At 35.8% G+C, this 12500-nt stretch overlaps 1 long non-coding RNA gene across 1 annotated transcript in view; it reads right to left on the bottom strand.

Moving 5' to 3' along the window:
• The window catches only part of LOC136837539 (uncharacterized), a 202216-nt gene that overhangs the window by 141446 nt on the left and 48270 nt on the right, over nucleotides 1-12500 (bottom strand). Inside the window, exon 3 of the long non-coding RNA XR_010852716.1 lies at nucleotides 5796-5920. This is a non-coding gene — a long non-coding RNA (uncharacterized lncRNA). The remainder of the gene's footprint in view (nucleotides 1-5795; nucleotides 5921-12500) is intronic.

Raw genomic sequence — 12500 nt, 5'->3', positions numbered from 1 at the left:
AGATATTATTTAGGTACATCCATTGCAATTACTTTGACTCAAAGAATTCTACTTGTGAAAACTGCTTTTAAAAGATTTCCATTCACAAAGTGTTTAGCAATTTGTCCTGAGCAAATATTACCCAGGCGCCTGAAGCTCTTACGTTAGAGCCTAATATTGAATGTAAAATCCTATGAGGAAAATGGGAGTTCTCTCTCTCTCTCTCTCTCTCTCTCTATATATATATATATATATATATATATATATATATATATATATATATACACACACAATACATACTGCACACATAATATATGCTGTGTATGTATATTTATATTATTGTTGTCTTTCTACATAACTGACTTCATAATACAATTGCTGTTTTTTTCCTGCTATCCGTTTTCGTAATCTCTCTCTCTCTCTCTCTCTCTCTCTCATATATATATATATATATATATATATATATATATATATATATATATATATATATATAGAAATCATCAACACACAATCACGTGTGGAACAGAAATAAATTTCTGACTCACGTATCGAACCCAGGTCTCAGGTGGAAAGCAAGGGGCGTTACCCACTGGGCCATACAAGTCTAAAAAGAAGTTGGAACCTGAGAGCAACTGCACCCAAGAATTACCTGGGCAAGCTAACTGCTTGCATACCAGCGAGTTTTCCCCAACTTCCTGACTCAGCAATGACCCAATAGACAACATTTCATTGAATTATCCTTCTGGAGTGAATAAGATAGAAATCATAACACACAATCACGTGTGGAACAGAAATAAATTTCTGACTATCGGATCGAACCCAGGTCTCTCAGGTGGAAAGCAAGGGCGTTACCCACTATACAAGTCTAAAAGAAGTTGGAACCCAGAGCAACTGCACTCTTACCTGGGCAAGCTAAGCGAGTTTTCCCAACTTCCGACTCAGCAATGACCCAATAAACAACATTTCATTCGAATTATCCTTCTGATAAGATAGAAATCATCATCACGTGTAACAGAAATAAATTTCTGACTCACGTCGATCGAACCCAGGTCCCTCAGGTGGAAAGCAAGGGCGTTTGTCTAAAGAAAGTTGGAACCCAGAGCAACGGTCAAAGGAATTACTTCCAAGCAAGCTAACTGCTTGCATACCACAGCGAGTTTTCCCCAACTTCCCGACTAATGACCAATAGATATTTCGATTATCCCTTCTGAGTGAATAAGATAGAACATCAACACATACGTGTGGAACAGAAATAAATTCTTTGACTCACGTCGGGATCGAACCCAGGTCTCTCAGGTGGAAAGCAAGGGCGTTACCCACTGGGCCACAAGCCTGGGGTGCCAAGAAGTTGGAACCTGAGAGCAACTGCACCCCAAGGAGAGACCTGGGTTCGATCCCGACGTGAGTCAGAAATTTATTTCTGTTCCACACGTGATTGTGTGTTGATGATTTCATCTTATTCACTCAGAAGGGATAATTGAATGAAATGTTGTCTATTGGGTCATTGGCTGAGTCGGGAAGTTGGGGAAAACTAAGCAGTTAGCTTGCCCAGGTAATTCCTTGGGCAGTTGTTCAGGTTCCAACTTCTTTTAGACTTGTATGGCCCAGTGGGTAACGCCCTTGCTTTCCACCTGAGAGACCTGGTTCGATCCCGACGTGAGTCAGAAATTTATTTCTGTTCCACACGTGATTGTGTGTTGATGATTTCTATCTTATTCACTCAGAAGAGATAATTCGAATGAAATGTTGTCTATTGGGTCATTGCTGAGTCGGGGAAGTTGGGGAAAACTCGCTAATGCAAGCAGTTAGCTTGCCCAGGTAGTTGCTCTCAGGTTCCAACTTCTTTTTAGACTTGTATGGCCCAGTGGGTAACGCCCTTGCTTTCCACCTGAGAGACCTTTCGATCCTGACGTGAGTCAGAAATTTATATATATATATATATATATATATATATATATATATATATATATATATATATATATATATATATATATATATATATACAGTAAGTTCCAAAAGTGAAGCTACAAATTTCAAAATTGATCGTACTTCTTTAGAAACTCTTGGGGTTGCCAGTTAGTATATTTTATTCCAATTATTGTCATCCCCTTTATCGGATAATAAGTAATTGATTACCTGTAGAACCACAGAAGGTATTTCCCCAGTGAACGGTCAATGTTAGTTCAATAATTGTTTATTAAAAGGAAAAAAAAAAGAATTCCCCCAAATAAAAAAAATTTCCCCATAGAAATATCTGCAACTCTCAATGTGTGACATTCAGTGTTCACCATCGACTGGCAGCAGGGAACCGAGTGCATAAGCATTGGCCTAATGTGATTTGTAAATGAACTTTCTACTTTTACAGCGTCATATCGAAAGTTATTATGATATCTTTTAATAAAACACAAAGAAGTCTAGCATCTGATTGAATGAAATATATATAAGACACAAGCTGGTGTGGAAAAAAAAATCCAAGTTATATGCGCGTTTAGCACTGGCTACATGGTTAGGCCTATTTCAATAATCAAGGAAATATATTTTCCAGCTTGTTATTTAATAAATTGAGTTGTTTGGATATCTAGATGGTTGTAAACATGATTTTCCATTAATTACGTTTCATTATCAAGTCAGGGGAAATGAGAAGTCTAGTCCTAAGTTAAGTCAGGGGAAGTGAGGACATCTAGGCCTAAGTCAAGTCAGGAAAGTGAGGAAGTCTAGGCCTAAGTCAAGTCAGGGAAGTGAGGAAATCTAGGCTTAAGCCAAGTCGGGAAATGACGAAGTCTAGGCCTAAGCCAAGGCAGGGAAAGTGAGGAAGTCTAGGCCTAAGCCAAGCCAGGGGAAGTGAGGAAGTCTAGGCTTAAGTCAAGTCAGTGGAAGTGAGGAAGTCTAGGCCAAAGTCAAGTCCAGGGAAGTGGGAAGTGAGGAAGTCTAGGCCTAAACCAAGGCAGAGGAAGTGAGGAAGTCAGACAGATGAATTTTCAGTTGTTTTCGGTCAACCTTGGTGGATCTTAGACTTGAATGATTTGGGAACACTTTTATTATTTGGAGAAGCCCTCTGTATTTGTAACGGTTCTGTATTTGTAACGGAAAACCTGTTTGCAATCAAGTTTACCCTTTCAATATTGGTTACTTTCTGTCAGTTATAGCAAACATAATGAAGGAGGGAACTGATTTACCTGTTTAATCAATATTACTGGCTGGCGATGAGGGTATTGGGGCAAAGTCTCCCCCCAACCCTAGTAGGACACAGCTGGTGATTCATAGGTTGGGTAGATAATGTTACGTTTGAGTTGTGGGTCGAAACCGAAGCCAAAGCTCAAGTTAGAGTCTGAATGGTCGGGTCCTAGAAGCTAAAATCAGAACTACCAACCACACTGAACTTCTCTGTTGAATCTAGGTGCATTCATGGTTGATTATGTTTAATGTTACGGAGATTTTCCCTTTATATTCTATTGATACTTGGATGGTTTTATGCATCTTCGCTAAAATAATTGATAATACACTATGACATTAAATATTTCTTTCCACACTGCTCGAAATATACAAAGGTAATGTTGGTAATCCTGTGCTGAACGAAAATATCAAATTGTTTCGTTTCTATAGTTTGAAATAATTACTATTACCTTAATTTTTTCTTATGATTGTTATAAAAAAAAAAGTATATCTTAGTTTAACCAGACCACTGAGCTGATAACAGCTCTCCTAGGGCTGGCCCGAAGGATTAGATTTATTTTTACGTGGCTAAGAACCAATTGGTTACCTAACAACGGGATCTACAGCTTATTGTGGAATCCGAACCACATTATCTCGAGAAATGAATTTCTATCACCACAAATAAATTCCTCTAATTCTTCCTTGGCCGCTCGGAGAGTCGAACGCTGGGCCAACAGAATGATTGTTATAAATATCATAGATTTGATATCTGTGCGTCATATAGTAGCTTTATTTTGCTTGATAGAGCTTTCAATGTAGAAAAAAAAATAAGTTTTTCAGTTACGCGTTGTAGTTGCCAGTTAGTGAATTTCGAACGAAATCCTCTGAAATCTGTAGCTTCACTTTTGGAACTTACTGTACATTTATATTATTATTGTCTTTCTACGTAACTGACTTCATAATACAATTGCTATTTTTTTCCTGCCATCCGTTTTCGTAATCTCTCTCTCTCTCTCTCTCTCTCTCTCTATTTCTCTCTCTCATTTCATACTGCAATATTTGCGTTCTATCGCGTTAATTACTTCATGCGAGGTGGTGTGTGCTTCAATTACTTTCATATAAGCAAATGCTCATTTCTCTTCCCTCAAACTTGTTTACACTCACACACTATCTCTCCCTCAAGGCAATCCAGTCCCCTTTATTGCCCACTTAATTTCTCCTTCTTTACTGATTGCTTTATCATGTTACTGACTGATATATTTATTTATCTCTCTTTTTTTTATTGCCTCAAACAGAATTTGTTTAAAATTAAAGAAACCAGGTTCTGTATTATTTTATTCTAAATGTGAATTACGAATGCCTTGTCTTAATAAATATTCTCCTATATTAAACATATAAAAATTTGCGAATGTATACAAGTCTTCAGTATATTGCAATATTTATTTACCTCTTTTAAGTTATAGTCTCAAACAGAATTCGTTTAAACTTAAAGAGACCAGGTTTTGTATTCTGTTATTCTAAATGTGAATTACGAATGCCTTTTCTTAATAAATATTCTCCTTTATTGAACATATTAAAATTTGCAAAGGTATGCAAGTCTTCAGTATACAGCAATATTTATTTACCTCTCTTTTTTACAGTCACAAACAGAATTTGTTTAGAATTAAATAACCCAGGTTTTGCATTGTTATTCTAAATGTGAATTACGAATGCCTTTTCTTAATAAGATGCAAGTCTTTAGTATATTGAAATATCGATTTATCTCTCTTTTTTAGTCTCAAACAGATTTTGATTAAAATTAAAGAACCCAGGTTTTGCATTCTGTAATTCTAAATGTAAATTACGACTGCCTTTTCTCAATAAATATTCTCCTATATTGAACATATTAATATTTGCAAATGTATGCACTTCTTCAGTATATATTACAATGACACGCAGTAAAGCGCGAGGCTCTTCCCGCGCGACTGCGTTTATCCATTCGTTTACGTATCTCCTTTTTCTATACAGTATTAAGTGCACATATGTACGGAAATCCATAAAAGCTACTGGCTATCAATCCTCCTGTGCATTTTACCACTTTGCGTAAAACGATTTCTGACATCTCGGCAATTGTAACTTTTTTCGATCTTTTTTTTTTATATATTTCAAGGGCTTGATTCGGTTGTATCATATTTCCTTTCCTTTATTACCGCTTTTGAGCGCCAACTTTATTTTGTTGAAAAGGATGTGAACTATCCTAGTATTAGTGTTGAACTTTTAGTACAGGTCTATCTGCCCGAATCCATCACCCTCATCCATTTCCTTCCATAAAATATAAACTTTTACTAGCATATTTTCCATCAGAATAAAATGTGGGGCTTCCTTTATCTGATTTAAAAGCTGAAAAAAATAACCCTAGACTTGAGGCACCTTATATAAACTCTCTTAGTCAAAGTTTTTCTTACAGGTTTCTCGCTCATGTTACTTAGAGGCCATCTGATCACGGAATCTGATAAATCTCCACCTCTGCTACTTTTTCTCTTAAATGATTTCTCTTAATTTACAAATGATAAAAAAATAAGAAAAAATTCATGAACCATTAGTAAGTGTGAAGACTCTCCATACCTGGCAGTTTAATTTGCTGCTAGCTTACCTAATGAATATCCCATTTCACAGCAACTCACCTCTTTCCTCTGGTTGTAAATACTCTGTCCTTGGAATTTGCTTAGAGGTGAAATGACTGTGAAAAGTCCTCTGATGACATTTTGTCCAGTTCCTGTCTTCTACAGATGATGGCCACCGTTCACATCTGCAGATTTAAATAAATCAGACATCATTTAACGAGAAAAAGAAACTTCAGAATCTTGATAAACATATGGAAACACATGAAAAATATATCAGCCTTGTACTTGAGGAAAAACGACGATAAGGTAAGTTTCAGCTCTCTATTTAATGAGTTTTTGGACTATAAATGCTGTATTCTAATATCAATTAGACAGGTGAGATTTAAAGATCACACACAAAGAGATACTTACTAGAGTAAATCTTCCACGCTGAAGAACTTAATGAAAAGAAAGGTTCTCAAACAAGCATAAATTTAGGGAAAACGGACCCCAAAACTGAACAGAAATAAAAGAATACCCAAATGAAAGCCACTGATCAAGCCAATCTGGCTTGCAATATGGACCTTACTTCAACAATCTATCAGCAGCCATGCAAAACTGAAAACCGAACCTTTTGTTCTTGGTACGCGAGAGTTTGAAACCGAACCAGACAAAGAGCTATGGTCCGGGACTGAATCCTCCTACCGTAAATTGGCTTCCTGTCAATGGGGAAACGATCAAAGTTGGAGAAATGACGGCCATTCAATACTGGTTAACGGTGCGCCGGAACAGAGGTAACCCTACTGTCCGCGGATTAGTGATGTTCCAAAAACCGACAGCCCGTTTTGCACGAAATAACCAAGAGTTAACTTCGTGTTTATTTGGTGACGCTGGTTGGGAGTTTACACAATATAACATGCAATTTTTTCTTTGCATCTGAACTTCAGTTGTATAGCATCATTATAAAGGTTTTTTTTTTTTTTAGTGATATCCGTAGGGGGTAGTGTCATCGTGCAGTGCAGGCCCCTAGCTGCACTCACTTACTATCCTCTTACTTTACATCCATTCCTACTTACTCTTCATTTCTGCTGTCGAATTCTTTTAAATATTACTTTTTAGTGCAACTTTGGGGTTTCCTCCCACTTTCCCCTTAAGATCCTTGTACTTCTTATCCTCTATTTTATGGATCTCTATTTTGCTGTACAACACTCCAGCCCACTCTTTTCTATCTTAAGCACTTCTTGGCTGAACATCCTAAATTTCGTTGGCTCGAGAGGGATATCTCCATAAATATCACTGTCTCATTCACACTTGCCAGTTGCTAAATCATGTATGAAACTCCTGTGCAAAAAACATCTGCAGAATTAGTAGACATGTATCAAGATAACTATCAGTTCCAGTAGTTATAAAAATTTTATTATTTGAATAGCAGATCATACTGACTATCCGAGAACGTTTATTTTTTGTAATTAATTTCACTGATGTTCAGAGCTTGTTGAAAATTTAGGCCGAGAAGTCCTGAATTATAACAATATTGACAGTAATTAACAAACTTCAGTGCAACGCGAATTGATATTATTGTATTCGACAATATAAAAAAAAAAACTCTTGTATATCATAACACTAAAATCTATGAATCATTTGTGCTAACTATCGTATTAAAGGCACAGAAATACAATCGAAGTGAGACCCAAAATGTAAGAAAAAATAAACAAATAAATAAAAATTAATTATTCAACATCACCAAAAAATACACCACAGTTCCAAAAGATTAATGACCAGCCTCTCGCAATAAGTCAAGGTTATATCACCAGGACAGCTCAACCTCAATCACACAGTATACGCATAACAAAGGCGACAGCTTCGTCTGTCGAAGAATTGCTTGATGAGGTGTCTTGGCTTCGATAATAAGAGAATCAAGTGACGAATACAATCTATCAGTAGGACAGGAATGGGAACTTGAGACGATTGTCTCCCCCCAGATGACACTGGGTGGGGATGATGTCTCCAAATATGAAGAGAATGTATTGACCATCATATCACAATCATTCTTGCATCATCATACTCACCATCATCGCTCTCTAGAGCGTTATCATTATCACTACTATTCACGCGATCTAAATCATCAGATAAATCTCTGTTTAACTAAACGAACACACACACGCGCACACAAATATATATGTATATATGTATGTATGTATGTATATATATATATATATATATATATATATATATATATATATATATATATATATATATATATATATTAACTTTATCACATACACAATTGTTCTGTGCATTAGTAGAATTACTGAAAGGACCTCATTCAAACTGGATGGTATCTAATGGAGTTTTTATTCAAAAGTTACAAGCTTTCTTGGACAAACAGTCCATATTATCAAGTATCCGTACAATGAGCAGACGCGTAGTCCGGCTGTATTTATATCTGTGTGCTGGGTACTTTTATTAATCCTATAATCGCCTAGCTCTTCCTGTGTGACCTCCACCCCCTCTTGACCTTGGTCTTTCTCTGATCCTTCCTCCTGGGTGACCGTTTTCCGTGCGTTCTCTTACGTTTTTTCTTCGTTTCCTTGCTACTGTGGAGTATACGATTTTTCTAGATATGCTGTCTTCAAAGCCGTTTCCGGTGTTCCCTGCCATCGTGTTGTTGGCGCAAGTTATGAAGGCGTTCTCTACGACCAGTCTAGATGTTTTGTTGGTGTTCCTGTACAGAAAACTCATATTTTCCCAGTCTATTCTGTGATCATTTTCCCAACAGTGTTTGGCAACTGCCGACGTCTGATTACAATGCCTTATGTTCTGCAGATGTTGTTTGCTTCGCTCTTTACACGATTTGCCAGTTTCGCCATAGTACCCTTCTTCACAGTCTAGACACGCTGCCATATAAACCCCCTCTAATTTCTTCCCCTCTACCGACTTTTTGTTTCTAACTATTTTATTCCTAATGGTGTTTTTGTAGCTGCCTATCAATTTGAAATTATTTAGCTTCCTGTTGATGGGTGCAATAGAGTTGTTGTCCGGGACTGTAATTATTTTCTTTCCTACCAAATGTTCCTTTTCTATCCTTTCCTCTCCCCAAAATAGTTTTTCCTTGCTTTGATATGTGCCCACTCCCACCAATACTTAGGGTAGCCTAATCTCCTAAAAAACTCTCCTCAGGTAATCCAACTCTTCGTCTAAAAATTCAGGGACTGCAAATCCTATTGATCATTTACAAGGGAGAAAGGGAAGATCTACATAAGTTTTTAGAAAACATAAATAAACTAAATTAACACATCAAATTTACATTAGAAGAAGAGAAGGAGGGAGAAATTCCTTTCTTGGATGTCCTGGTCAAGAGGGTAGGGGAGAATTTAAAATTCAAGGTATATAGGAAGAAGACACACACCAATTCATACATACATAGGTTCTCCAGTCATAGGAAAGAAATAAAAATAGGATTAATGACAGGGTTGGCCATCAGGGCTTATAGGATTTGCAGTTAGGCTACCCTAAGTATTGGTGGGAGTGGGCACATATCAAAGCAAGGAAAAACTATTTTGGGGAGAGGGAAAGGATAGAAAAGGAACATTTGGTAGGAAAGAAAATAATTACAGTCCTGGACAACAACTCTATTGCACCCATCAACAGGAAGCTAAATAATTTCAAATTGATAGGCAGCTACAAAAACACCATTAGGAATAAAATAGTTAGAAACAAAAAGTCGGTAGAGGGGAAGAGATTAGAGGGGGTTTATATGTCAGCGTGTCTAGACTGTGAAGAAGGGTACTATGGCGAAACTGGCAAATCGTGTAAAGAGCGAAGCAAACAACATCTGCAGAACATAAGGCATTGTAATCAGACGTCGGCAGTTGCCAAACACTGTTGGGAAAATGATCACAGAATAGACTGGGAAAATATGAGTTTTTCTGTACAGGAACACCAACAAAACATCTAGACTGGTCGTAGAGAACGCCTTCATAACTTGCGCCAACAACACGATGGCAGGGAACACCGGAAACGGCTTTGAAGACAGCATATCTAGAAAAATCGTATACTCCACAGTAGCAAGGAAACGAAGAAAAACGTAAGAGAACGCACGGAAAACGGTCACCTAGGAGGAAGGATCAGAGAAAGACCAAGGTCAAGAGGGGGTGGAGGTCACACAGGAAGAGCTAGGCGATTATAGGATTAATAAAAGTACCCAGCACACAGATATAAATACAGCCGGACTACGCGTCTGCTGGAACTACGGGCCAAACAAGGGAAAGGCACGTGCCAACACAAGAGTTGACTTAATACAATACAACAACAAGCGTCTGCTCATTGTACGGATACTTGATAATGTGGACTGTTTGTCCAAGAAAGCTTGTAACTTTTTGAATAAAAACTCCATTAGATACCATCCAGTTTGAATGAGGTCCTTTCAGTAATATACTGTATATATATATATATATATATATATATATATATATATATATATATATTATGTATATGTATATATACATATGTTTATATATATGTATATATATATAGACATATACATATATATAAATATATATATTTATATATATATATATATATATATATATATATATATATATATATATATATATATATATATATATATATATATATGTGTGTGTGTGTGTGTGTGTGTGTGTGTGTGTGTGTGTGTGTGTGTGTGTGTGTCTTATGAAAAAGCTATTGCTGCTATCTATCAATTATTTACAGAAATTTACTCTCACTTGCGATTATAATTTACTTCCGTTTTCTTTCTCAGTTCTGTAAAATTCACGGTACTTGATTTTTTTTATTACCACATAAATTGCTGTTAAGTTCTAGATTTAAACATATTTGCAAACGCATTCATTCACTTTAACTGCAGCAACCTAATGAAGCATGTTTAGAATCCACGAATTCTGACATTTTTTTTTTTTTATTTTTTTTTTTTAACGTTAGTTTAACCAGACCACTGAGTTAATATTAACTCTCCTAGGGCTGGCCCGAAGGATTAGACAAGCTATTTAAACCCTAATAATTTAATTAAACCTAGCGACATATGTTTATCTAAGAACTAATTAAGTTAATTAGGAATATATTATAAATTATTCTATGAATCTTATATTTTATCGTATAAATGATTAAATTTAAGGAATTTTAAAATATTAAAAAGTGAAAATTTGTTATTTTCTGACAGTATATCTTTAAAGGAATATCTTCTAAATAAAATGTCTCTTTGGATTCTATATTTTGGACATACCTTTAAAATATGCTTTACTGTTATTTGTATATTACATATTTCGCACATAGGTATAGGGACATGGGGGTTACTCATCAGGTAACCATGTGTCAGTTTAGTGTGACCAATTCTTAGCCGTGTCAACATTACTGAAAACCTGCGGCAATTCTGATAGGATGATGGCCATCTACAGTTTCTTTTATTTCTTTAATTTATTGTTAAGACTGCTTTCCCTCCAGTTATTTTGCCATTTCTTCTTAATCACCGCTTTACTGTATCTAGTATAATCTTCTAATGGTAATAATTCTGCTGATATTGGCAGTGTTCTAGCCTCTTTTGCATAGGTGTCAGCTTTTTCATTGCCTTCTAATCCTATGTGAGATGGTATCCAACATAGAGTAACAGATATCTTTTGCATTTTCATTTCATGTAATGTATGTCTAATTTCATTTATAATTTGATTTTTTGGAGAATAATAGTTTATTGCATTTATTGAACTTAGTGAATCGCTAAAGATGGTTACTTCGTTAAACTGGTTTTCATATATAGTTGTTAATGCTGTTAAAAACTTGGAAAGTCTGTTGGCATATATTTTCAATTACATTTTATACGCTTCTCAGAATATTTTGTTATTGTCTACATTTATTTACAATGGCAGAGGTCGCTGTTATAATATGTTTGATGTCTCTGGGTCATTTAGAATTTGTAAATTCTAACATGTTAAAACCATGGCAAGCCTGTTAACATGCCTTTTTCCATTGTATTTCATGTTTCCCGGAGTATTTTATTAGTGTCTCAACGTATTCATAATAGCAAAAGGTAACTCTTATTTTTTGATGTCTCTAGATCATTAAATCCGCTCTGACCTTTCAGTTTGTCTTTCTCGATCTCTGAGTATAATTTTTGGGGGAGTTCTTCCCAGCACATAAAATTCTCCTGTTTTCGTCTCATTCGCGAAGGACTCTCATTCCAAATTCAAGAAGCAGAAAACTTCAATTCAAACTTTTATCGTTTCTGTCTTTTTACTTGGACGGAATTTCCGTCTCACTTTTTCTTTTGTATAAGCTCAGATCGTATCACCTTTCTTTCTTGATGTAAAGTTCAGCTGAAATGTTTAAATCCATTTTTTCCATTCCTAATTTTTTTTTGGGGAGGGGGGTTTCCTAGGATATTTTTACTGACGAAAAATAAATGTTCAAACTTAAAAATCTTTGCACAAGAGAAAACACACGAAAGCCATCATGTGTCTGACGGAGGATAAATAAGAGATTACTACGTTTAGGAACATGAAAATTCTAAAAAAAAATAAATAAAAATTGAGAGAAAATGACCCGACATGAGGAGCTTTATTGCTCACGAATCTCATTTATGATATTAATGCACTGTCCTATTGAAGTCGCAGGTATGAGTAGATTATACTCATTGGATTAGTCTTAAATTTTATGACAACAATTAAACTAAAATTTGCATAAACATTTTTGTTATTAATATGTTGTCCATTTAGCAGGTGTGTGGGTACAATCGACGAATTTTTCGTCTCTTCC

The sequence above is a fragment of the Macrobrachium rosenbergii genome, chromosome 59, assembly GCF_040412425.1.
Source record: "Macrobrachium rosenbergii isolate ZJJX-2024 chromosome 59, ASM4041242v1, whole genome shotgun sequence".
Taxonomy (NCBI): domain Eukaryota; kingdom Metazoa; phylum Arthropoda; class Malacostraca; order Decapoda; family Palaemonidae; genus Macrobrachium; species Macrobrachium rosenbergii.
The sequence above is the reverse complement of the archived record's forward strand: the minus strand, read 5'-3'. Positions and strand labels throughout refer to the sequence as shown.